The sequence below is a fragment of the Bos indicus genome, chromosome 17 (genome assembly GCF_029378745.1).
Source record: "Bos indicus isolate NIAB-ARS_2022 breed Sahiwal x Tharparkar chromosome 17, NIAB-ARS_B.indTharparkar_mat_pri_1.0, whole genome shotgun sequence".
NCBI lineage: Eukaryota > Metazoa > Chordata > Mammalia > Artiodactyla > Bovidae > Bos > Bos indicus.
This window is the reverse complement of record NC_091776.1, coordinates 59864404-59886110: the sequence shown is the minus strand read 5'-3', so window position 1 is coordinate 59886110 and position 21707 is coordinate 59864404. Positions and strand designations below refer to the sequence as shown.

General features: G+C 42.0%; 1 long non-coding RNA gene across 1 annotated transcript in view; it reads left to right on the top strand.

Moving 5' to 3' along the window:
* LOC109571016 (uncharacterized) overlaps positions 1 to 21707 on the top strand; it is a 45446-nt gene that overhangs the window by 12117 nt on the left and 11622 nt on the right. Inside the window, exon 2 of the long non-coding RNA XR_002182576.2 lies at positions 18934 to 19090. This is a non-coding gene — a long non-coding RNA (uncharacterized lncRNA). The remainder of the gene's footprint in view (positions 1 to 18933; positions 19091 to 21707) is intronic.

Sequence of the window (21707 nt, the reverse complement as noted above, 5' to 3'; positions counted from 1 at the left end):
TCATCTCCGAGTTTCTGTATACAATCTTATTTCCTGTCCTGATTGGAACCTCCATTAGGGGGGCCGAAACAAAGTCTGCCCTATAAAGTATGTACACATAAACGCTGTCTCCGGAGCCCCCAGAATCTAGACTATTAAGTGTGCTTATCCAAGTATCTCCTAAAGCTTTGAAACATTAATCCTATTTGCTCCTAAATTCTGTATAACCTCATGCAAAAAGCAGAGAAAGAGCCCTGGTCTTGTGGCTTTTGGAAATGAAAGATTTTGATAGCACTGAGTGGTGCCCAGCCATTGAAAGTCTATCAGCCATTTAACGAAGCCACTGCACCTGATAGATACAGGTAAATACCAGGGAGTGTCCTCAATCTGACAGTGAAATCAGAGATATCAAAACCATTTAAATATTAAAAAAAAAGAGAAAAAATTCTGAGTCCATCCAGTGTTAAAGATCTGCTAGTAGTTTTAAGGGCTGCTTACCACAGGGAACTCTGCTCAGTTCTCTGTGATAACCCAAACGGGAAAAGAATTTGATAAAGACTAGATAAATGTGTTGGGCTTCCCAGGTGGCTCAGTGGTAAAGAACCCAGCTGCCAGTGCAGGAGACATAAGAGACACGGGAGGAAGCCATGGCAACCCATTCCAGTATTCTTAGCAGGAGAATCCCATGGACAGAGGAGCCTGGCGGGCTACAGTCCATGGGGTCACACGGAGTCAGACACGACTGAAGTAGCTTAGCACACACACTTGCAAATACATGTGTAGATACAACTAAATCACTTTGCTATATACCTGAAACTAACACGTTTTAAATCAACTATATTCCAATATAAAATAAAAATTAAAAACAAACCAAGACCAAAATCAAAGAAAGCCCACTCTTGTTCTATTCCTCAGCTTGGTTTTAGCTGTTTTCTGAACTCTGCTCAAGCAAGAAGAAAGGTGGAGTGTGGAAAGGGCATGCTAAGTCACTTCAGTCGTGTCCGTCTCTGTGTGACCCCATAGATGGCAGCCCACCAGGCTCCGCCATCCCTGGGGTTCTCTAGCAAGAATACTGGAGTGGGTTGCCATTTCCTTCTCCAACTGGAAAGGGCATACCTCTGTAAACATGGGGATGTAGCAATGAACTGAGACCCAGCCGGTCTCTCGCAGGAGGCTGCAGGGTCTTCTGTGACCTAGGATTGAATAAAGGGGCTGGGATTTTCCCCATGTTTGTTCTCAGGACAAGGGCAACCAGAGGGGAAAAAAAATACAGAAGAGAGTTTAGATGATTCCGAAGCCCGAGTTAAAGTCTTCTCTATGCCACTGGTTGGTCTTGAACAAGTTCTTCTCTTTCTCTGAGCCTCAGTTTCCTCCTCTGCTGTAACCAAATTGGACCGGTAGCTCCAAAAGGCCATCGTTGAACCCCCATGTTAGAAACACCAGGGCCAAAGACATTAAAACGCAGTTTCCTAAGCACTAGCCTGATGGAATCAGAATCTCCCACCCACGTGCTATGAACCTATATTTTTAGCAGGCTTCTTCAGGTGATTCTGAGTCGAAGTCAAGTATGGAAATCACCCGAGTAGCTCTGGCCGTGGTCCCTCCCAGCTTTAGCATTCTCCTAGGATGTTTTCAGGACAGATGTCTGGGTGTTCTGTTCTCTGTTGGAAGAGAGACAGGGGTTCTTGGGGGCCCTGAAGTGAAACAACCCGATCATCTTTATCAAACCAGCCACATGGGAAATAAACTGGAGGATCTAGAGACTTCAGGTTTACCATTTAAAGAAGAACTCAAGGACTTCCTTGGTGGTCTAGTGGTTAAGAATCCACTTGCCAATGCGTGGGACATGAGTTTGATCCCTAATTGGGGAAGATCCCACATGCCGTGGGGCAGCTAAGCCTATGGCATTGCCGCTACCGAGCCTGTGCTCTAGAATGAATGCTCCACAATGAGAGGACTGCACAGGGCAACCAGAGTAGCCCCTGATCGACGCAACTAGAGAAAACCCCCCACGCAGCAATGAAGACCCAGCGCAACCAAAAATAAAGAAAGAGAGAACTAAGCCCCATTTCTAGATTAGCTAGACAAAGGCACTAGATGTCAATACTTGTTGGGCACTTACTCTGGGCTACACACTTCACATGGATTACTCTTTTCGAACTCCCCATCCTAGAAGTTAGATGCTATTATTAACATCCTTATATTACATTTGAGGGGATGAAGGCTGAGTCATTTCCTGCAAATTCCAGAGCTAAGAACTGTGGCAGCTATAATCACAAACCCAAATAGTCTAATTCCTGATGCTGAGCGTCTCATAACCATACCCTCTGGTCGCTACTGCTGTCACGACCACTTGTGATCGATTTAGCATCTGCTCTGGTGGATCAGACGGTAAAGAATCCACCTGCAGTGCAGGAGACCTGAGTTCAATCCCTGGATCAGGAAGATCCCCCGGAGAAGGAAATGGCAACCCACTCCAGTATTCTTGCCTGGAGAGTTCTGTGGACAGAGGAGCCTACCAGGCTAAAATCCATGGGGTCTCAAAGAGTCGGACACGACTGAGCAACTAACACTTTGACATGTGCCTGAAATCTTGCAAAGTCTTTATGCTTATTGACTGTTTATGAAAACCTTGTTGATACTGGGTTTTTTTTCTTCTCATTTTAAGGATTAAGAAATTAAGGCTAAGAGTGCTTTTCTCTATTGTACCCAGACTTACATAGAAGTTGGCCTTAAATATATACACTTGGTGGAGAAAGTCCACCCATAACATAAACGTCGAGAGGGATGCATGTACATATGTGTGTTTGTGTCTGTAGCCCGATTACCAAACAGCTCTTTGTGTTTAAAGGGATGGACTTTGCATTGTCCAGAACAGTTGAGAGGGTGCAGACTCCAGTCTTTAATTCCCTTTTTGTAAGAAGTGTTGTCCAAATAAAATAAACAGAACTTGTAATGGCTCATTGTGTTGCTGGCCTGAGCCATCTCACACGTCCGGCCTCTGTCATCCCATCTGGAAGCTGCCCCTTCACTAAAAGGAGCCGGGAACATTAGCAGTGGAATATATATTTTTTTAATTATAGAAAGGGATTGTTTAGACTGATCTCAGGACCATAACATGGAATCATAGAGCAGCAGGTTGAGACGATTTTGCTAGGCCAAGAAAGGACTGATTTCATGATGGTTTTGGTGACTGCTTCTCCATCACTTTTAACATTAATGCTGAGATATATGGTGGAATGGGAGGTAGTGGGGTTTGATCACTCTTGTCTTCAGTTTACCATGACCACAAACCTTTGTTTTGGTACAAAGACTGAAAATGGGAGACAGGAAAGTGTGCTGGGCTGAGTCCGGGCTTTTGTTCTCTCTGCAAACAGAAGGTAGGTGACTGCTTGCCACCTTGGAAGTCTCAGTCTGTCCATCTGTACAACAGGATGACTGGGTGGGAAGATTCCCCAAGTCAGGCTGTTTTTGGCTGGAGACCTGGGGTACAGTAAATGCAGCCACAGTCGTCACACCTGGTTTGCAGGCAGATGCAGTCGAGCGCCTAGAGTACAGGACATGGATTAAAAACCTGTCTCTAGCCTGGATGGTAAGGAAGTTTCGGGGAGAATGGATACATGTATATGCATGGCTGAGTCCCTTTGCTGTCCACCCCGAAACTATCACAACATTGTTAATTGGCTATACTCCAAAATAAAATAAAAAGTTAAAGTAGTAAAAAAAAAAAAAAAAGACCTGCCTCTGCCACCATCCAGCTGAATGACCTTGGGCAAGTCCTTTACCTCCCTGAGCTGTTTCCTCATGGCATGGGGCTTACAGAAAGAAATTTCTCAAAGTGCAACCAGAGTACTTTCTGGATGAACAAACCCTGGGGCGCTTGTTAACAACTCAAATCCCTGGATCCCATCCCAGATCTGCTGTATCTGAATCTCATGGAGGGGAGAGGGGAGGAAGGGGATATGCATTTCAGCAAAGACCCCAAGGTGATTCTTAAGCACATTGACACCAGATAATGTGTTAAAGTGCCTCACAATTTTTGAGTGAAGGCTCCAGGCATGACTGATGACTTTTATGAACTCATGCTCTAAAAAAATCACCTACTTGGCTCCATTGAGCAGTGTCTTGTTGCACCTGTAGATTTTTTCTTTATTTATGAATATATCTTAAACTCTGTTTACTGAACACTTATCCTGAACCAAATTTAACATATAGAGCCTCACTTATTCTTACAAGCACCTTAGGAACTAAGGACTATTTACTTAGATATTTATTTGTATTTTTTATTTATTTGACTGCGCCAGTTCTTAGTGCAGCATACAAGCTCTTAGTCATGGCGTGTGGGACCCAGTTCCCTGACCAGGGATAGACGCCAGGTCCCCTGCATTGGGAGCTCAGAGTCTTAGCCACTGGACCACCAGGGAAGTACCAGAACTAAGGACTATTTAAAGTAAGGAAAGTGACCTTCAAGGAGATTAAAAAGCTTGTTTGGGATTGTGCCCTACGTAAGATATGGAGCTGGATGTGAACCCAGATGCATCTGACTCCAAAGCCTATTTAATAGGCAACCTCCTATTCTTTCTTAACCAGGGTTACCATGATGAACTTCTCTGGGGGTGGGGGGTACTGTTCATGTAGAAAATAACATAAACAGTGCCCTCCATCCCCCAGAGTTCTGAATCAAGGATGTCCTGCAACTCTCTATTCCTCTTCTCTGCATCCTTCCCTCATCTTCTTTCAGTCTTAGCTAAAATCTCCTTACTTCTGGCTAGAATAATCCAGTCCTAAGTGATAACATTTTTATTTTCTACTCCATTTTCACATATGACATTAGCAACTGTCATGCTTGTGGGGATGGACTGAGAGTTATCCCTACCTCCCTCCCACCCCCACATTTTTTAGGTTGTAATTCTTTTGTTTCAGTTATCTATGGCTGCATAACAAACTGCCCAAAACTCAGTAGCTTGAAAACAAAATTTGTTACATTTTTAAAATGTTTTGCAGATTGGGAATGTGGGCAGGTCTCAGCTGGGTAATTCTTCTGTCCCTTGCAGCATTAACAGAAGTCACTTGGGGTTCTAGAGCAGAGGTCAGGAAACTATGGCCTGAAGACCAAATCCAGCCTGGCAACTGTCTTTGTAAATAAAGTTTTATTGGAACACAGCCATGCCCATTCTTTTTTTTCTTTTCAGATTTCACACTTTAATTTCTATTTTTCCAGTTTCAAAGGTAAAATGTCCTTATAAAGATCAAATAAAATACATACATAAAACAGAGATAATGAAATTGTTGCGCATGTTCTTCCTCTGGAAAATCTGTGGAAATATTCTTTGTTTAAAGCTTTGAGAGCATTCCTTTGGAGAATTTTTTTTTGGGATACACACATTTATTTCAATGAAATAGAGAGACAATACTAAAAATATATTTATTATTCTGCACGTATTTTTCTAATTCACAGGCTTACAACATTTGCAGGGTGCACTTTCTACTTAGCAATAAATTCTGAACATGTTTTAGGTCAGTATATATATTTGTACATCATTTTATGGATCACTCAATTTTCAGTAAGATTGCTTCCAATTTTAGGATTTTTTTTTTTCTGTTCACAAGTTATATATCATGCCCATTCTTTTATATACTGTCTATGATGGCCTTCATGCTGTAAGAGTAGAGTAGGAACAACAGATGCTGGATGGCCTGCAAAGCCTTCAGTGTTGGATATCTGGCATTTTGTAGAGAAAGGGTTCTGATCTCTGATCTGGAGGGGCAGAGCAGGGGGTGTCCAAAACAGTTTCATTCATTTCTCTGGGGCCTTGGAGGGTCTGGCTGGCAGAGTGGCTCAGTCAGAATTGCTAACTGAACCACCTACAAGTGGTTTCTCCCTAACATAGAGAAATGAACTGCTTCCATGGCAGCTAAGGCATAGAAAGAATGTTCCAGGGGGTCCAAGTATAACTCAGAAGGCCTCCTATGACCTAGTCTCGGAAATCTGAGAACATCCTTTGTGCCAGATTCTATTGATCAGGAAGTTTACTAGAACCAGTACAGATTCCAAGGAAAGGAATTAGTCACCTCTCAGTGAGAAGGGTAGCAAATAATTTATGACCATCTTGACTCCACCACACCTCATTTTTGAAAAGCTTTTCTAAAACATCTGTATCTCCTTTCTCGCCTTCCTTGGTAGCTTAGATGGTAAAGTGTCCAACCCGGGTTGGATCCCTGGGTCAGGAAAGATCCCTGGGACGGGAAGATCCCCTGGAGAAGGAACTGGCAACCCACTCCAGTATTCTTGCCTGGAAAATCCCATGGATGGAGGAGCCTGGCGGGTTACAGTCAACGAGGTTGCAAAGAATCAGACATGACTGAGCGACTAACACTTTTACTTTCTTGACTTGGATGATAATGATCACAGTTGAAATATTCCTTTGTTGCTTAAATATCTAGGAGACACTTGAGTGGGACAAGGGTCAGCATTTATTTAATAAACATTCACTGCACTCCTCGGAAGCACTATACACTCCACTAGGTATTAAGGACACAGCAGTGACAGAAAAACGTAGCCTGTATCCCCATGGTGCGCACAATCTGGTGAATATAGATCGAAAAGATGCAGGAGATACTGGAAATTAAGTCGAATATGTTCTGACTCCTCCTTTGACTAGATTTCTGAATCCACCTTCACTTATTTTTCTACTCCATTCTTTTTTTCCCCTAAAAGTGAAATAAGAAAAAAGAGTTATGGTTAACTGAAAGTTCAGTGAGTCAGAACTCGGGTTCCATACTTGTTCGTTTTTTATAGTGTTTATGTGTAGTTTTACTGACAACCTTCATTTCATCGGTATTTCTTCCTTTTTTTAATCCACAAATATGTTTATGGCACCACTGTTCATAATACTCCAAGGATACCTAGATGTCTATCAGATATAATCTATTAAATAAATGAACTGTAAGTTCTACACAACATAATGCTATACAAATAATACATCTATATTTAAGGGCAAAGGAAAATGTATCCATTCTATATGAAATGAGAAAAGGTTACTAAACAGAGTATATTATATGATCCATTGTTTATTAACGAAATACTGGAATGTATTGGGAAAAAGTCTATCTGTGTATATATACATGAATTTTAAAAGTTTTTAATTGAAGTAGAATTTTTATGTATGTTACAGGTGTACCAGACTGTGATTCACAATTGTTAAAGGTTATACTCCTTTTATATTTTTCTAAAAATATTGGCTATATTCCCCGTGTTCTTCAATACATCTTTGTACCGTGTATTGTACATAAGAATCTGTGCCTCTTAGCCTTCTTCCGTGTATCGCCCCTACCCTCTTCCTTCTCCTTGCTGGTAATCACTAGTTTGCTCTGCCTATCGACCACAGATTTTCTTTTTCTTTTTTCTAATTCTGCCACAAGGGTTCTAAACCGTCACCCTTCATGTTCTAAGTACCGTGGTGGTGATGACCAGAATCCCATCTCTCACTGCCCCTCAGTTGAAATTCAGACACAGCAGTGGTGCAGTCATGATGTTGCACCTTCACGGCTGCACGTGCAAATGCCTCTTGGGACTCTGGAACGAGAAGGAGGGATTCTGAATCTCCCTCCAAGAGTCGACTTGATGCTGTGCATTTGTTCACTGGCCTGTCTCTCACATGGAAGGGTCTCCATGTACCTGTTAGTTTGGCCCACAGGAATTTCCTGACAGTCTTGACCTGTTGGCCCCTTGGGAGCTGATGCTCAATCCATGTCACATCCTGGTGCCTCAGTGGCCGGGGGTCTCTGGAAGAATAGAAGCTTTATTAGTCTTTTCCCACATCTATCACATTTCCATCAAATCTCTTCCCCCCTCGGACCTTTCATTGTTGGGTATCAATGGCTTCATTGTAGGGAGAGGCTCTCATTACCTGTAAGTTCCTTTCTGCTCACCTTTTTTTTTCCCCCTAGCTCTGGAAGTGGAAGTTTCTTTGTGTGTGTGTGTGTGTGTTTTAGTGAACCTACCTGTATGTCCATTGATCTATTTTCATTGAGTATGTCATGCCTAGGAGGTAGTATCAATTTTTTTTTGGAGGGCGGTATAAATAGAATCTTTAAAGAAACAATTTTATTGAGGTGTAATTGATATACAGAAAGCTGTGCATATATAATACATACCACTTGATGATACTGGAGATAAGTAAGTATATGCCCGTGAAACCATCTCTACCTGTATAACATAAACCTATCCATCACTACAAAAGTTCTTTCCTTCCTTTCCTCCTCCCTCCCTCTTTCTTTCTTTCTTTCCTCGATTGTTCATAAGATAATGACACAAGACCTACTCTCTTCGCAAATTTTCAAGTATGCAATTCAGCATTGTGAACCAAGGTCACTGTGCTGTATGCAAAACTCTAGGATGTATTCATCTTGCATAACTGAACTTCTGCACACTTTGACCAACTCCTCTCTGTTTCTGTTGAGCCCCTGGCAGCCACTGTTCTACTCCTTTTCTATGAGATTCCTGATAGAAGTGATATCATACTGTATTTGTCTTTCTGTGTTTGGCTTATTTCACTTTGCGTCACGTCCTCCAGATTCACCCATGTTGTCACAAATGGTAGACTTTCCTTCCTTTTTTAAGGCTGAATAATATTCTTAGGTATGTAAATACCACATTTTCTTGATCCACTCGCCAGCTGATGGACATTTAGGCTGCTTTCATGCGGTTGGCTGTGGTGAATAATGCTGTAAGGAATGCAGATATGGCTTAGAGATCCGGATTCCAGTTTCTTTGGATGAATACCTAGGAGTGGAATTGCTGGCTCATATGGCAGTTCTGTGCTTAATTATTTGAGGAACTCCCATACTGTTCTCCACTTGTCTGGTGGCTTCACCAAATTCCATTCCCATCAACAGCATACAAGGGTTCTCTCTCTCCACATTCTTGCCAACATTGGCTAATTTTTGTTCTTGTTTTTTTGGTAATAGTCATCCTAATAGGTCCAAGGTGATGTCTCCTCATGGTTTTGATGTCCCTGCTGAGCATACTTTCCTGTACCTTTTGGTCATCTATATATATCTTTTTTGGGGGGAGAAATGTCTATTTGGTTCCTTTGCTAATTTTTGAATTGGGTTGTTTCTTTGCTGTTAAGTTGTAGGAGTTCCTTGTATATTTCAGACAGTAATCTTCTATCAGATCTGCATTTGGCAAATATTTTCTCCCATTCCATTGTTTGTTTTTTCACTCGAAGGTTTCCTTTGCTCTGCAAAAACTTATGAGTTTGATGTCATTCCACTTGTTTATTTTTGCTTTTACTGCATATACATCCAGTGAATAACTCTGTTTGGAGGTGACACTTCCCTTGACTCTTCTCCCTAAATTCTGATAACCTTTGTGTTAAAACTATGTTATGAGCTTAGTTTCCAGAGTCAGGTAACATAGGGGTTGGTGCTGTCATTTACTCTGTGACTATGGGAAAGGTGTTCCATCTCTGAATATTTGCTTTCTGTATAATGGGGGTGATAGTACTCAGCTCAAAGACTTACCGTGAGGATTAAGAAGGCTCATGGCACATAGAAAGCATTCAATAAATATAATCAATAGTTATTATTTACTACCGCCCTTCCTAATTTTCAGAAAAGGTCACAGAGGCTCAGAAAGATGAAGTTACAAACTCAAGGTCACATAGCTTATGAGAACAGAGCTGAGATTTTAGCACAGCTCGAGGCTTGATTTTATTTTATTTTTTTTAATAGAACTTAAAAAAAACTTGTTTATTTTTGATGGCACTGGGTCTTCATTGCTGTGGGAGTGGGGGCTCCTCTTCACTGTGGTATGTGGGCTCTCATTGTGGTGGCTTCTCCTGTGACAAAGCACAGGCCTCTAGAGCGCAGACTCAGTGGTTGTGGTGCTTGGGCTTAGTTGCTGCGTGGCATGTGGGATCCTCTTGGACCAGGGATCAAACCTGTGTCCCCTGCATTGGCTGGCGGATTCTTATCCACTACGCCACCAGGGAAGTCCAAAATAAATAGTTTCATTTGGCTGTGCTTGGCCCTAGTTGCAACACCTGGGATCTTCCATCTTCACTGTGGCATGCGGGAACTAGTTCCCTGACCAGGCATCAAACTCGGGCTCCCTGCATTGAGAATGTGGAGTCCTAGCCACTGGACCACCAGGAAATCCCAGCCCGGCGGCTTTAGTATGTGTTCTTTCTCAAGGTTCTATCAATGCCTGTGTGTATGCGTGCGTATTAGTCGCTCAGTCGTGTCTGACTCTTTGTGACCCCTACCAACGCCTATCACCCACTAATACACACATGGCCCTTGGTATGTGCAGAACAAATCACGGTAGAGGCAACGTCACTCCTGCCTTTTTTTTTTTTTTTCTCATTTTATTTCCTGTTGGGCGAGTATCTTTTCCCTCTAGATGACCTTTCTTCTTTTTGGTGATTCTTCTAACATGGAGCAAAACACACACACACAAGCAAACTAAACAGGGTCCACATTTGCAATCAAGAAAACACTTCACAGATGTCTTCAACTTGGAAAGAGCACAACAATCAAAACAGATAAACAATCCCTGGCTAATATTGCCCAAGACTTGGAAAGCCCGAATGCTTTCTGGAAAACCAGGGTGGACTGGCCCAGGATCGTTCCTGTCCACAAGAGTAACTACACATGAGCGGTCTCAGCTGGGTCTGGAGACCTTCTCTTCAATTTCCACATATGTGTGACTGTGGGTGGGAGCTGGGAACATTTCAACTCACAAAATCTGGCAGTTGTATTTTTTTGACATGTGCGTGGTTGACAGAATTAATTGTGAATAACTGGAGACCGCTGACCTCATCTGGGGAGGTAATGGCATGAAAGAACTGAGTTGAGCAGCCTGGGGTTCCATTTGCAAAATGTGTTTTTTACCCTCTTTGAATTCAAACCGAGTGCAAATAGAAGGAACTAGTGCAGATGAGAAAGAAACCTACCATTTCATATACCTTTAGCTCTGACTTAAGGCTTCTACTTTCATCTCTTGAACTCCTTCTCACCCATTGCCTTGTTCGTCCTTAAAGCACACTGTTGATTTTGAGGGTGAGAAAAGCAAGGTCCTAGGATAGATTGCTTTAAAGCATTGCAAAGTAGTGATGCGGATGGACCTAGAATCTGTCATACAGAGTGAAGTGAATCAGAAAGGGAAAAACAAACACCGTATATTAGTGCATAGATATGGAATCTAGAAAGACGGTACTGATGAACCTATTTGCAGGGCAGGAATAGAGACATAGACTTAAAGAGACTTGTGGACACAGTGGGGAAGGAAGGGGTGGAACAATTTGAGAGAGTATCACTGATATCCAGAGAAGGCAATGGCACCCTACTCCAGTACTCTTGCCTGGAAAATCCCATGGACGGAGGAGCCTGGTAGGCTGCAGTCCATGGGGTCGCAAAGAGTCGGACATGACTGAGTGACTTCACTTTCACTTTTCACTTTCATGCATTGGAGAAGGAAATGGCAACCCACTCCAGTGTTCTTGCCTGGAGAATCCCAGGGACGGGGGAGCCTGGTGGGCTGCCGTCTATGGGGTCGCACAGAGTCGGACACGACTGAAGGGACTCAGCAGCAGCAGCAGCATTGATATATATATGCTACCATGTGTAAAATAGCTAGCTAGTAGGAAGCTGCTGTATAACACAGGGAGCTCTGCTCAGTGCTCTGTGATGACTTAGAGGGATGGGATGCGACCTGGGTGAGGCTCAAGAGGGAGGGGATATATGTATGCATATAGTATAGCAGAAACTAGCACAATATTGTAGAGCAATTATACTCTAATTAAAAATAAGTTAATGGGTTATTCCTCAATACAAAACAAAAAGTTAAAAAATAAAGTATATGGGAGAAAAGAATTTAAAAGATATATATATATATAAAATCATAAAACATCGCAGAAAAAATATCTTCCCAAATGCTTTGCACACAGAGCAATATTAAACACTATAGTTGCTAATGGAAGAAGAACCTAATTACCTGGTTTTATAATAGCTAAATATTAAGCATTAATCATGGCATAGTTTAATGCATTAAGTTCATGACTTCAAGAGTCTGGCAGGCTTGTGTTTGATCCCAGTCTCAACTGTGTGAACTTAAACAATTGCTTAACTTCTATGATCTTCAGTTTCCTCCTGTGAAATGCCATTAGTAACAATCCCTGCCTTTAGGATTGTAGGGAAGTTTTTAAATTTTTTTTTAAAACCACAGCACATGGCATCCACTCAGATCTTAATTCCCTGACCAGGTATTGAACCTGTGTCCCTGCAGTGAAAGCATGGAGTCTTAACCATGGGACCATCAGAGAAGTCCCAGGATTCTTGGGATGTTTGATATGAGTTATATAAAATTCTTGGTCTTCCCTAGTGGTTCAGACAGTAAAGAATCCACCTGCAATGAAGGAGACCTGGATTTGATCCCTGGGTTGGGAAGATCTCCCAACCCGGAGAAGGGAATGGCAACCCACTCCAGTATTCTTGCCTGGGAAAATCGCATGAACAAAGGAGCCTGGTGGGCTACAGTCCTTGGAGTCACAAAGAGTTGGACATGACTGAGTGACTGAGCATGCATGCATACAACAAAACTTCACAGTGAGTCTCTAGAATGATGCCTTTATTTTTTTTTCTGAAGGTATCCCACAATCTAGATGGAGATTATGAGCTACTTTCCTCTCTGTGAATAATTCCAGTCTACTTGGCTTAATGTACCAAGGTTTATGGTAGAGTGTTTAAGACAAAGCCAAGCTTGGGTTTCTTTGAAGGACAGCAAGGAGTAACTTACTGACTTTATTCCCATTTAGGATGGTTTAAAAACACACAAGCGAATGTTCTCTTCCAAACATCAAACGACGGCTCCAAAAATACAGGCTGAAAAAAAAATCCCATCATCCAATTTTTTGGCCACAACAAACAACAGTTTACGAGAAACACAATAGACTCAAGAGACACGGCAGCATTCCTTAGCGTCTAATGTCAGTTGACAATCAGCAGGAGAACCACAATAAACAAGCAGCAGGCGGAGCAGAAAAGTTACACACCCACACCATATGGTGGGGCTGCCGCTGTTGTCGGCCAGTGAATCACCTTCGGTCCCCCGACCTCATAGAGGACCAGGCACAGCCACGTGACTCTGAGATGGCATTGGTCTGATGGAACCCCACCATCCCTCCAGCATCCCAGAGCGTGAGACAGTGCGCACATTCATTGCATATGGTCTTCTCGGTCCACTGGCATCTCAGCCATGAACTCTTCCCTCCAGATCACCTAAACCACGTTGCCCAAACTTTGTTCTCATCCCAAAAGATGGTCCTTAACGAACTAGTTCCAAGGGTCAAGGAAGACTCAAAATGCTACCTACATCATTATCACCAGGGGCTCAGGTAGCTTCTAATTCCCTGTACTGTGAAACCTAGAGCATCACTTGCATTCGGGGCAGTGGGGAGAGGAAGACAGAAGAGAAACCCCCTCCCTCTTAGAAACTTCCTAGAAGTAAGATCATTCATTTAGATCACTGTTCATTTAGAAAGAACAAATAGATCATTCTTTTAAAGTTTGTTGACCTAAACGAGGGCCCACGGCTTCTCAGGGTTATAGGAAGGCTGAAAGAAGTGGACTTTTACCTGGGACGTAACTACACTATTAAAAGTTAGAACACTAAGACAGAGGATGAGAAGAGATGCTGGGACTGGGTGGGGAGCATCTGGAACCCTGCTGTGCCACCACGATCCACTTCTCATGAAACACTGGACACAATAGTGACTGCCATTGAACAGTTTTTGATTGCTTATTATGTATCAGGCACTACAGTGAGCGCTCTGCATCTCTTACCTGGTGAGTCCTCAAAACTGATGAAGTGAGTACTCCTATTTTACAGATGAGGAAATCAAGCCTCAGAGAGGTCAAATGATTTTTCCAAAGACACCCAGCTGGAAATTAGTGCAGTGTTCTGCACTAATTCAATTTCATCTTGCCTTTGCAAACAAATGAACAAAACTCATGCTCTTAACAGCATAGTATCAATACATCATTTTATAATTCAGCATCCTTGCCCCAGGCTCTTACTCTGTCTTTGCCTTAATATTGGCCTAGTGCACTTCTATTCACCCGTCAAGGCCTGTCATAAATGTCCCTTCTTTAGCTAAGTTTTCTTTGAATCCTCCAACCTCTGTAATATGACAAATTGATCATTCACTTATCCTTTCAATTATCATCTGTGGAATCTTATGGATTAATCATTGTTCTAGGGGATATAAAAAAGGGGAAAATACATGATTATCTTCAATGTTTGTAGGTTTCTTAGACCATCAAGAGCAATGCTGTTCCAGTTGAATTTTCTGCAGTGATGGAAATATTCTATATCCCTACTTGTCCAATATGGCAGCCAACAGGTACTGGGACTGTTGAGCACTTACACAACTAAAGAACTGAATTTTCAATTCTGTTTAATGTTGATTAATTTAACTTCAAATTTAAAAACTGACATGATTCAGCTATTGGAAGCTATTCAGCTGAAGAGCATGATTCAGCTATCCAGCTATCGGTTTTCAAGTATGTTTGAAACAACTTTAGCATGTGAATCTGTACTTTTCAGCTATAGTGATTATGACTCCTAAATATAAAATCTCCAGAATTTTTGATGACAATTTAACATCCAAATAAGAAGGGTTGTTAGTATAAAATATACCTCTTTTTGAAATCTTAGGATGAAAAAAGAATGTAGAATTTCTCATTGATAATGTTTATCTTGATCACATGATAAAATGACCATATTTTGGATGTATTGGGTTAAATAATATACATAGTAGATTAACACATGTAATGATATTAAATTAATTTCACAAGTTACTTTTTAAAAATGTGACTGCTTGAGGGAATTCCCTGGTGGTCCAGTGGTTAGGACTCTGTGATTTCACTGCCAGGACCTGGATTCAGTCCCTGGTTGGGAGACTAAGATTTTGCAAGCTGCACGGCATAGCCAACATTTTTTTTTAAAGTCACTGCTCAAAACTTTAAAATGCCAGATGTGGCATCCCTTAGATTTGTATCAGCTAGTGCTGGCTGTAGACCATTTTCCAGGTCTGTTCCTTCTGCTGAAGTATCATTTCTGAATTACCACTGGCCTTAGCATGAACATAGCACACACCAGCTCCTCATTTAATAACCATTGGAAGAGCAAAGAGGTATCTCTTTATAACCCCGGTGAAATATTTTTTCTCTTTCTGGGTTTTACCACAGTCGCCGAAATCTTCCAATTCATGTGAGAGGCTTCCCTAGCTATTTCACATTTGGTCAGTGATTCCATGGTTTATGACCTGAAATACTTTTCTTATATTGAGACAGTGTTAGGTCTCAGAATTGACATCAATCTAGGATTAAGACAGTAAAGGATACTCTCATTGGCCTCACTCATTCATTCAACAAATAATCATGGAGCCTCTACCATCTGCCCAACATTGCCTTCAGAGGCTGAGGGTACAACAGCGAGGCAGCCAGACATATTCCCTACCCTAGAGGGAGAACAAAGAAATAATAAGAAACATGTAGATCCTTCATTTAAGGAGCTGATCTACTGGATTTCTTTCCCCATGATCTTTCAGTTATTTCTCTTACTGAGACTCTTTTTCCTTTTTTTCTCCCTTCCCCTTCCAGGTGAGGTTAGGGAAATCCAAAGAAGAGATTTTGTGATGAAATCCTCCTTGTCACTCAGACAGGTTCCTGGAGGGACCTGGGAGAGGAAATCTCAAGCCAGACCCCAGGATGAGACAATCCCTCAAACGCTACGATGGCTTCTCCGTCTTCAGTTCTTGACAGATAGTTAAGATTAGGTTAAGATTAGTCAGCAGGAGGATTGACTGTGGTTCTTTAAAGTAGCATATAATTATAATGCTCGGTACTTAAGGGTTGTCTTTTATTTCAAGCTCTTTCAGCACAAGCATACGATGAGTCCTAACTTCATAATCTTGGCAATTTTCACTACGTTATTATTCTTTTTTTATGAAATTGTAAAATGACCTACTTGAACACCATTTTGAAGAAAGCCTTTTTATTAAAAAGCATTAATCTTCTCAATGTTCTTTTCTGTCTCTCCTGTTATGATCTACTTTTCTGAGCTTACTGTGTGCAACTTGAAAGCCAGGTTATGCACGCTTATATAGTGCCCTGAGTGCTCAGTCGCTCAGTTGTGTCCGACTCTTCCCAGCCCCATGGACCGTAGCCCGCCAGGCTCCTCTGTCCATGTGATTTCCCAGGCAAAAATACTGGAGTGGGTTGCCACTTCCTCCTCCAGGGGATCTTCTCCACCCAGGGATCGAACCCAGGTCTCTTGGGGCTCCTGTATTGGCAGGTGGATTCTTCCGAGATCAGACGAGATCGGGCGCCTTCAGGCTGATATGGCCGGAGACTGGCAGGTGGATTCTTTACCACTAGGGCTACCTGGGAAGCCCCATGTGGTGCCATATGTATGCCCTATATATGTTTTGGTTTAAGAGAAAAGATTGTTCCATTCTTCTACCCATTCACTGCTCTAGCCATAACGTGTTGAGTTAGTCAAGGGCTTTTTAGGTCATAGGGAGCAAAATTTTACATAACTTATACCCAGAACATGAAAGCATTGGAGGACATTGGTGGATATTAAAGAAAACAAGGACAAGCGTACACGGTAGACCCCACAGGGGCCTGGGACCAAGACCCTCGAAACTCCGGACCCGAGATGACTCTTTCCATCTGTTGTGGTTCACAGGGCTTCTCAGCTGGGTGTTCTGTTTCTGTGTATCAGCTTTCTCTTCTTTTCTCTCTGTATTTTCCTGCTTACTTTCACATGGGCCAGACACGGCCACACTTGTTCCTGTGTACTACCAAGATGAAGCCCCAGATCTCAGTGCCTGACTCAGTGAATGTTTATTTCTCTGTCTCATCAGTCTTCTATGTATTTGGGGAGCCCTTCTCCATCTTTTTTGCTCTTGTGAAAGAGTACATGACCCCTAAGGTCATCACAGGGGAGGAAGAAAGGGCTAAAGAGTTGCATGGAGGGTGTTTTTATTTTATTTTAATAAAAAATGACTTAGTTGACTGCACTGGGCCTCGGTTGTGGCATATGGGATCTTTTGTTGTGGCGTGCGAACTCTTAGTTGTGGCACGTAGGATCTAGTTTCCTGACCAGGGATTGAACCCAGGCCCCCTGCACTGAAGTGCAGAATCTTAGCCCCCGGTCCACCAGGGGAGTCCTCTGGAGGGTGTTTTTAAAGGTGGGCCTATCTCTGCCCACATTCCCATCAAGCAGAACCCAGTCAAGGGACCCCAGTCTCATGTCAAGGGCAGCTGGAAAATGTGGAGGAACACAGGGAGAGCTGGTGAATACTATTGCCTCTGACATACAGCCCCGGTAAAACGTAAGCTTCCTGAAAGAAAATACCCTCCATGCAACTCTTCAGCCCTTTCTTCCTCCACTGTGATGACCATAGGGGTCACGTGCTCTTTTGCAAGAGCAAAATGTCAGGAAGGGCCTTGACTGAGCCTTCTAGCACCTGTCACATGCTAAACACAAATTAATGAAGACGTAAATGAACGACAGCTTACTATCTGGAACTTCCATTTCCTTCTTAGTTATGAGCTGTGTTGTAACATTCATTGTGAACTCTTGTCTTTTTAATTCCATTTTCAGTCTTATTAGGGTAGGGATGAATCTTGACATTCTTTTTAAATCTTGACACCATTTAACACCATCCCAAGTTCCTTGCAGATGTCCTTCTCTTTGGAGGAATAACAACAACTGCATTTACCATAGTTCCCAGAAGGAAAACTGGTAACAAGACTTGAATTTTATTCCACTATGGTTTCTATTTTTCATTGCTTTAATGATTTTACAAGCACTCCGTAACATCATTATCACATGCCAGAATTAGATTCCTTGCCTCCCTCTTATGCTTTCTCTCCCCAATCTACTTCCTTAATCTTTTGAAACTTTCAGGCCTTGAGTCAATGACCCTGAAGATCCTAGCATCCAGACTCAAGGATTTCCAGGTACATTAAAAAAAATCCTACAAGTTACTTTTTCTAGGCTAGTTTGTGGGGAGTCTGCAAGACTATGGCTTTATATGTCAGAACTTGTTTTTTTTTTGGTCATGAACTCTTTCCTCCAGATTTTGACCTTGGTCCCAAGAAGATTTGGAGATAAAGTATAAATGTCTCCATAAGGGCTCAATACCCCTACCACAAAGTTCAGACCATAGATCCTAGAGCTTTGTTTTCCAAGCTTTCTTCAGTGAGAGTTCTGTAAGAGGTCAAAAAGTATTTCAGCAGGAAGAATTTCCTGGGGAAAAAATTTGGGGAAAAAATGCTTAGTATGTCCTCCTTTTGGGAATTTGCAATATAAAGTACAATATTAAAGGCACTGAGAAGTTCTGCACATAAGCAAATGAAAAAAGCAAGCAAACATATTTAATTTTGTTTAGTTTCGTTTATCCCGACTTATTCAGCCATGGATCTCTTTTGCATGCAATACGTGTTAATATCTTGTGGACTTAGAATCCTTCTGAGCATAGTTTTGGAAACTCTGCTTTCACCTATGTGATTTCCAATTCTTATGTCCATTGTGCAAACTTTTCCATATGTCAGAATTAAGGCGCAGGGAAGGGAAGGAGCTTATGTACAGTAACTGAAACTTACGAGTTACATAGCTGGAATTCGAGCTCTTGCGTGATGGATTGGAAGCCCCCCCTTTTTTCCCTCTCTCTGTCCTATACTATTCCCAAGGTATGGTGAGTTGCCTGGAATTCATTTTAATTGTTTGATAAAAATAATTTGTAATTAATCGTTGATTGCCTGTCAGTGAATGCTATTCTGGAGAACTTGAAGACAGTTTATTCTCAGCTCCAACAGTCTGCTTTGCATTATCAATTTGTTAAGAAACTCTCTCTCTCTTTTTTTTTCGTGTAGAACTGTGCAAAAAGCAACTTCCATCCAGACTGTCTGAATTATCCAAAAATTCTGAACTGATGGCATCCAAATGAATAAGACTTTACAGAGCTGCACTGGGAGAATTGATTGGATTTGTCAGTTTTCCTGTGGATACGAAGTCCTGGGTGGCTTGACTGTAAGTACGTTGGAACATAAATAATCACCAAGTTTTCAGGTGAATTCCACAGAGTCCATGGGAAAAGAAAAACTGGCTATGTGTTTGGGAATCTATAAACTATCAGAGAAAATCCAGCACAAAGTCCCAAAGTGGGAACTCAGGGATGAGGGTGTTTGGGGGAAAAGAAAGAAAAAAAAAAACAACACAAAATTTTTTTTTCCCCCCGAAACTAAATTACTTTCCAGCAACTAGTGCTAAGATTTAACAGCCAAGAAGAGTCAGGGTAATGAACTTTCCAAGAGTTCGTGGACACTAGGCATTCAATAAACTCCCCAAACTCCAAAATGCTAGAGGGTCAGAAAGGAAGGAAAACATGTTTGTATAACAAAAAAGATGACGTCTTGGATCGATTTATTTATTTCATACAAAGGTTTTGTTTTGTTTTGTTTTGTTTTTACAATTTTCTGTCTCTTGGCTTCTTGATCTCTTCCTCATCAGGGGAGGGTGAGAGATGGGGCAAAGGCCTTGCAAAAACTAGACTTGGATCCTTCTCGTGTATATTTTCCAGAGACTTCGTGCTGGTGATGAAAGGTCTGACCCAGGAATTTGAAGTTCATCAGAGGGGTGTGGGGCGGGCGGGGGGAAGCCAAGAGGCCTCCCCACCCCAGCTTCCGTCTGCCCCTGTTGGCTGGCCGCCAGCCACTCTCATTCTTGAAGGCTTGGGTCAGTGCTGCAGTTCACTCGTGGCTCTATCTTCCCTTAGAAGGAAATGGCTTTTGCTTCTTTCTGGGATTTGGGGTGTGGGATTTGGGGTGTGTTTGGCTTCCCTGGCGGCTCAGATGGTAAAGAATTTGCCTGCAATGTGTGAAACTTGGGTTCAATCCCTGGGTCGGGAAGATCTGGAGAAGGGAATGGCTACCCACTCCAATATTCTTGCCTGCAGAATTCCATGGACAGAGCCTACAGTCCATAGGCTGCCGAAATGTCAGGCACGACTGAACGACTAATACGTTCACTTTCAGGTGTTTCTAGGTTAGAAACAGACGACACTACCTCTATCCTCTTGGGAATTCCCACATATTTATTTTTACTGGAGTTTAGTTGCTTTATAATGTTGTGTTAGTTTCTATTGTACCGCAAAGTGAATCAGTCACATGTATACATAAATCCCCTCTTTTTTTTATTTCCTTCCTATTTAGGTCACCACAGAACACTGAGTAGATTTCCCTGTGCTATAGGATAGGTTCTCATTAGTTATCTAGTTTATATATAATAGTATACATATGTCAATCATAAATTTCCATCTCCTCCCACCTTCTTTTCTCCCCTTGTTCTCTACATCCATGTCTTTATTTCTGCTTTGCAAATAGATTCATCTGTACCATTTTTTTTCTAGATTTCACATGTATGCATTATACACAATATTTGTTTTTCTCTTTCTGATTTAGTCCACTCTGTATGACAGCGTCTAGGTCCATTCATGTCTCTGCAAATGGCACGAGTTTGTTCCTTTTTTTAAAAAAAAATATGTGACACCAGCTTGCACTGTAGGTCACTTGGACTGAGAGGTATCATTGGAAATCATCTCTTCCAGTTCTCCCATTTTACAGATGGGAAGGCGAAGGTGCAGAAAGGAAGAATGGGCTTGCTCAAGGTCACATCATGGGTTAGTTACAAAGCCTGAGGAAAGATCCAGTTTTCTTGCTTTGTAACCCAAATCTCTTTCCTTAGTCCCATGTTGCCTCTCACAGTTCATTCAGTTAGTCTGTGCTGAGCCCCCACAAGGCACCACGAACTGTACTGTTGTTAAGTCGCTATGTCATGTCTGACTGTTTGCAACCCCATGGATGGCAGCATGCCAGGCTTCCCTGTCCCTCACTATCTCCTGGCATTTGCCCAAGTTCATGTCCATTGAGTTAGTGATGTTGTCCAACTGTCTCATCCTCTACCGCCTTCTTCTCCTTTTGCCTTTAATCTTTCCCAGCATCAGGGTCTTTTCCAATGAGTCATTTGTTCACATCAGGTAGCCAAAGTATTGGAGCTTCAGCATCATGAACTGTGTTAGGTGCTATTAATATTTGGAACTCCAAGATATCACTCAAGAGACTGAAGATCTAAGCTGGAGGCTGTAGACCCTTAAGTCATGAACTGGGAGATGTAGAGGGGAGAGTGTGGAGTTGGGAATCAGATTAGCTTGGGTTCAAATGTTGGTCTTCCATCGATTCTAATTCATCATGTATTTTGGGCAAGTTATTTAGCCTTTCTGAGCTCCAGTTTTCTCATCTTTAAAACAAGAATGGTGATAGTCTCTACCGCTTATGAGTTGGGGAACAAAAGCGGTAATACATGGAAAATATCTTGCAAAGTGCCTGGCATAAAATACAGAACCCTGCATGATTGTCATGAATAATAACTACTGTGGTAAGTGCTTCAGATAGTTAAAGGTACAGGATTCTACAAATACATGGGAAGAAGCAGCTAATTATGTCCCCAGGCGGAGATGAGAGAAAGTGGAGTTCTCTTTTGATTGGATTTTTCTGCCTGATTTGTGTTTGGGGAGAGTGTATATTTTATGGCTGAAATCTCTCTACAGGCATTTCCAGTCTAAGAAGTGCATTTTCCTATAAGAAGTGAC